Source organism: Camelus bactrianus, unplaced genomic scaffold (assembly GCF_048773025.1).
Source record: "Camelus bactrianus isolate YW-2024 breed Bactrian camel unplaced genomic scaffold, ASM4877302v1 HiC_scaffold_41, whole genome shotgun sequence".
Lineage (NCBI taxonomy): Eukaryota > Metazoa > Chordata > Mammalia > Artiodactyla > Camelidae > Camelus > Camelus bactrianus.
In genome coordinates, this window is record NW_027413957.1 from 4,277,977 (window position 1) to 4,284,058 (window position 6,082).

General features: G+C 58.1%; 1 pseudogene; it reads left to right on the top strand.

Annotated features, from left to right (window-relative positions):
• Positions 1–239: 239 nt before the first annotated feature.
• LOC141576837 (immunoglobulin gamma-1 heavy chain-like) lies at positions 240–3,314 on the top strand (annotated as a pseudogene).
• Positions 3,315–6,082: the final 2,768 nt, after the last annotated feature.

Here is a 6,082-nt window from a genome sequence, read left to right on the forward strand (position 1 = left end):
CTGCTGGGAGGGGACCAGGGTGGGACAGAGACTCTGCCAGGGGACAGCTGCCCAGAAAGGGAGGGGCACCTAGCAGCTCCAGGGAGAAGGGCCCAGGAGCAGAGCGGAACGAGGGGGGTGACCTGCGGCAGGTCAGAAGGCACGGGCTGCTAAGGGCCAGCACCCCAGGGACAAGGCTCAGGGAGGCCATAGGTGAGCAGGCGACTGAAGACCAGGAAGGCAGGGGGCTTCTCAGGAACATGGAGAAAGCAAGTAGAGCATGTGCGGGTGAGCAGGGGCCGGGAGGGCAGGGCGGCCGCTCCAGCATCTCCAGGAAGCAGGTAGGGCTTGTGCAGGTGGACAAGGGGCTGGGAGGGCAAGCAGCTGACCCAGGAAATCCAAAGAGCAAAGCCAGTCCTGGGAAAGAAATTCCCGCACTGGATCTGAACTAGGCTGAGGGCTCTGGGGCTGGCCAGAGGGGCTGTGGCTCCAGGGGTCAAGGGTCAGAGAGGGTGTAGGTGAGCAGGGGGCTGCACCAGTAGGGCAGGGGGCTGCCGCAGGGGGTCAGAGAAAGCACGTAGACCTTGTGGAGGTGAGCAGGGGGCTGCCGCAGGAGCCCAGGGACATGGCAGAGAGTTTGAGCTAAGGTCTGAGTAGCTGAGCAGGCCCAGCTGAGGGCTCCTGGGACAGCAGAACCCTTGAGCCCCTGAGGGGCTGGCCGGATGGCGTCTTGGGGTGGAGAGAGGGACTTCTGTGGGAATGAAGGAGAGGGGTCACCCCTGAGGGGACCCAATGGGCCCCAGTTCTTGGGCTCAAGGGCCCGTGGCGGGCTGGGAAAGGAGGGGTTGACGTGCCATAGCCTGGTGGGGTGAAACAGACCCTGGACCCTGCAGAGGGAAGGAAAGCGTGGGGCCCGTTCAGGGCCTGAGCTGGGCTACCAGCCGGAGCAGAGCAGATGGGTCAGGGTGAGAGGAGACAGGCCCAGCCAGCGATGTGCCCGGGCTGCTGGCACCGAACAGGCGAGGAAGGTGGGGGCAGTGTGGGGCCCCAAACTGTGCTGAGGGATGAGCTGGACTGAGGAAGGACAAGGGCAGAAGGAAAGCAGGGACCTGAGAGCCACGAGCTGGGGTGGGGTCAGAGGCCCTGGTGGGAGGGGGAAGTGAGCCGAGGGGCTGCAGCTGGAGGTCCAGAAGAGGGACCGGAGCTCCCCAAGGCACAGACTCGCAGCCGGGCTGAGGCCACAGGGATTAAAGGGGGGGGCCAAGGAGGAGGCCTGCAGGGACAGAGTCTGGGGGGGCCAGGGCCCAGGTGCTCTGGCTGCAGAGCTGACCCAGAAGACACGGGCCCGGAGGGCAAACAGCAGGCCAGGCAAGGGGCCAAGAGCAGGCTTCTGGGTGGTGGAGGCCCACCACGCAAAGGACAGACCCGCTCACCCATGGCAGGGCCGGGCTGGGGCAGCAGGACGGTGAGCTCAGGTGACCAGCGGACGCTGGCAGGGAGCAGGCAGCACTGGTCAGGACTCAGACACAGGGCTCATTCAGGCCAGGCACTTGCAGGAGGTTAGGGACCTGGGGGGCTGTCACCCAGGTGATCACCCAGCTCTGACCCACAGCTGCAGAGGCACGAGGCCAAAGGTGGTGAGGGCCCTGCCGGCCAGCTGGTTTGCAGACATTCTGGAAGCACGTGGGTGCTGGGCTCAGGGGTGCCCAGACCTGGGCACGTGACACCCTGCCCGGACCCTCCCAGGGGTGAAGCCCCGATGGTCACACGGCCTGCTTTCTTGCAGCCTCCAGCAAGGCCACTTCGGTTTATCCTCCGACTGCTGGATGTGGGGACACGCCTGGCTCCACGGTGCCCTTCGGCTGCCTGGTCTGGGGCTACATCCCTGAGCTGGTGACGGTGACCTGGAACTCGGGCGCCCTGTCCAGTGGCATCCACACTTCCCGTCCATTCTCATGTCCTCGGGGCTCTACTCCCTCAGCAGCTTGGCGACGATGCCCGCCAGCAGCTCGGCCGGCAAGACCTTCATCTGCAACGTAGCCCACCCGGCCAGCAGCACCAAGGCGGACAAGCGTGTAGGCAAGAGGACAGGCCTCAGGGAGGGCGTCCACTCCCAGACAGGACTGAGGTCAGCCCTCCTCCCGGCTCGAACCACATGCCAGGATGGCGACCTCTGCCCAGGGTATCAGAGGAGATGCGGTCTCCTCACCTGAAGGCCTCCCAGGCTATGTGAGGGGTCCTCTGGTTATTTCCACCAGGTTCAAGGTGGTCACAGGCTGGACAACTCTAACCCACAGAACTGGTGCCGATCTGCACCTTCCACAACCTGTCCCTGACCTAAACTCCACCCAGGGCCATCTCCCGCCCACAGTAACCCCCCATCTGCTCTCTCTGCAGCGCTCCACAGCAAAGACCACAGCTCCCAGTGTCCCAAATGCCCAGGTAAGGGAGCCAGGCTACACCCTCCATCGCAAGGAAGTGACCAGACACCAGGCCCCGCCTGATGAGGGCAACATGTGCCCTACAGGAGGCCCGTCCAGGTGCTGACCCACATCTTGTTTCCCCCACCAGCCCCTGAGCTCCTTGGAGGGCCCACAGTCTTCATCTTCCCCCCGAAACCCAAGGACGTCCTCTCCAGCACCCGAACACCTGAGGTCACGTGCCTTCTGGTGGACGTGGGTAAGGAAGACCCTGAGATCGAGTTCAGCTGGTCCGTGGATGACACAGAGGTACACACGGCTGAGACAAAGCCAAAGGAGGAACAGTTCAACAGCATGTACCGCGTGGTCAGCGTCCTGCCCATCCAGCACCAGGACTGGCTGACGGGGAAGGAGTTCAATTGCAAGGTCAACAACAAAGCTCTCCTGGCCCCCATCGAGAGGACCATCTCCAAGGCCAAAGGTGGGATGGACAACGGGCACGGGAGGGTCCTTTGGGGCTGCTCAGAGTGACCGTCATGCTCGCAGACACACCTGTCCCCACAGGGCAGGCCCGGGAGCCGCAGGTGTACACCCTGGCCCCACACCAGGAAGACCTGGCCAAGGACACTGTGAGCATAACCTGCCTGATCAAAGGCTTCTACCCACCTGACATCAACGCTGAGTGGCAGAGGAACGGGCGGCCGGAGGCAGAGGGCGCCTACGCCACCACGCTGCCCCAGCCGAACAACGCCGGGACCTGCTTCCTCCACAGCAAGCTCTCGGTGGGAAAGAACACGTGGCAGCGGGGAGAAGTCTTCACCTGTGTGGCGATGCACGAGGCTCTACACAATCACTCCACCCAGAAATCCATCTCCCAGTCTCCGGGTAAATGAGCCTCACCCCGGCACCCAAGCGATCCCCCATCCCCGAGGCTCTCAGGGTCCCACGTGGATGCCTGAGCCCCACCCCTGTGTACATACCTCCGGGGCCAGCATGAAATAAAACACCCAGTACCTCCCTGGGGCCCTGCAACACTGTCATGGTTCTTTCCGTGCAGAGCTCCGGCGCCCACCGGGCCTGCGGGAGGCGGGGGCAGGCCAGGCTCTGAGGACAAACTTGGTGCCAACGGAGGCAGGCAGCAGCCCAAGGCCAGAGAGGGGGCTCTGCTAGAGGCAGCCGCTCCCCAGGGTCCAGGGTCCGGCCAGCACCTACTCAGGCTGGAGTGCGTAGAGGGGACTGGTAGAGCCTCCCAGGGACCCTCACGGAAATGAGTGCACGGTTCTTCCCACCTCTGTCCAAGCCCAACTGTGGGACAGTGGCAGGTCCTTGTCCCCGCAGTTCCCATCCCCGGGGCCTCGAGGGTCCACGTGCTGACACCCTGTCAACATGGGAGCCACGCCTGGCCGGCGATGGGGGCACAGGCCTCCTGCTCCCAGGACACACGGAGATCAGGCCCCACCTTCCCGCAGGCGAGGTGCTCGGGGCCAGACCTGTAACCTCGAGGGGACACTCACCCAGGCCCACAGGAAACAAGCCCTCTCATGGAGCACACCAGCCTGCACACCCCTCATCCACCTGCAAATTCACGCACACGCATGTGCCTGTGCAACTGCACACAAGGGCACAACCACACAAGTGCACACAAGCCAGCCTTGCTCACTGGGTCCTCAACGGGGTACCCGCCCGGGGCCAGACCAGAGCCTGGAACTGGGTCTCATGAACCCTCTGTGGACACCAGCTTGGTCCCCACTCGTCAAAGCCCCAGCAGCACTGACCACATTCTGACCACACTGGCCAGCTCAGACCCCCTCCCCTCCTCCCCCCAGGACACCCACACCCCCTGCTCAACAGACAGAGACCCAACACCCCACTGGTCCCTAGCACGCCCACCCCACCCCTCGGGCACACAGGGACACCCCAAGGTTGCCTCCGCCCTTCCCTGCAGTAGGGCCCACCACAGACCTGCTCTGCAGACCCCTGCCATCTAGGCCTGGCCTCCGGTGGGAGGGAAGGCAGGGGTCAGGACACCCTCTCCCCAGAGGACCCCATGAAAGGCACCGCAGAGTAGAGGACGAGGGACATCCACTGGCCAGGCCGAGATCTGGGCCCAAGGAGTCCGGCCACGACTGAGGCCCAAGCTGGAGGAATGGGGGACATGAGGTAGGTGCCCAGGGATTGACCTCAGGGAACCATTGATCCAGCCCCCCAAGGTGATCCTAGTGCCCCACCCGCCCTGTCACAGAGGGACCCACCCCCAGGTGCCACTGACCCTGCCCTTCCTGTATATGACTGGCCCCAGTCTTCCAATAGCATAATCCACTGGTTTGGTCCATTTGTTTTCTTCATTAATAAAATTATAAGCATGTGAAATAAACCCTGCCAGCTAAAATGAGGCCCTCTTTTAAAATCTACCTTTTACCAATTTCTGTTGATACCGTCATGTGGGGAAAGGTTCATAAAGAAGTTAAAAGGTACAAGTTTTTGAAAGTTAGATTTATTCAATTTCAAAGGTTATAAGCTACAATTGCCCTTTAAGAAAATAAGCTTTGTTTAATATTTAGAATTTTTTATAAGAGTTAGTTATGGGAGAAATAGAATTCAGGTTATAAATATTTTTCAGCTTCTTCTAATACTATAAACTATATATAATATGTTAGAAGCTAAGAATTAGTTGTAACCCAAATATATACATATATATATATGTGTGTGTGTGTGTGTGTATATATATATATATATATATATATATATTTCATATTTTTTGGAGCTGGGAGTTATTTATAACCTGAAGATACAGAGATAGATATATATATGTAGAGAGAGAGAGAGATGTGTTCATTGTATCATACACTCAGTATACTCTCACGAAATGTCACTTCTCTTTAAAGGTTTATTGTGTTCTCCCCGACATAAGAAACCTTTCAATGGAAGGCAACATTTTGCAATTCAAAGCTTTATATCATAATTCAGAGGAACTTCATTGAATCTCTACTGGCAGCTAATCTTTCTAGTAACCAAATATTATGGCATCTTGGGGATAGATATTTTGTGTGAGGTTCTTGCATGCTGAGTTTATCAAAAAGGTACACACAAGAAAGATTTTACAAGGAGCAAATGTAAGGCGACTGTGAATCGCATCAACATAAAGAAATGGAAATGTCTTTTAAAACGTCCTTTTATCCTCAAATGTTGAAAACCATGTTCTTAGTTATTGTATCCTCTACCAACTTACCTGTAAGGTGCCAAAACAACCTCAAAGCGGGCTAAGGGCTACCAAAAGGCACACTGGCACAGCAGTACTCATTAACACTTCATTTTCATATACAGCATAGAGCAAAGGGGATTCACAGAACTTTGGGATGCAATGGGGTCCCAACTCTCAACTCTTCCCTGGGCTCCTTTGGTTCCCCTAGAGAAGTTAAATGAGTCTCCGAAGATCACACAGCTAGTCAGCGCTGGGAGGACGGTTAGAGGCCCGGCTTCCACACTTGCCCAGTGTGCTTTGTCTAAAGAAGCCGCACAACCAGGGGGAGATACAGCATGAATTTCAGCTAGACACCTCGTAAAGAGACGAAGGAGGCAGGCCTGCCGCTTGCCGTTTGTGCACTCGGGTAACCACGAATGAGTTACCACGTGCAGAGACTCGACTCCTACTCTAGGCCTCTCCAATGAAAGACATCTGGATG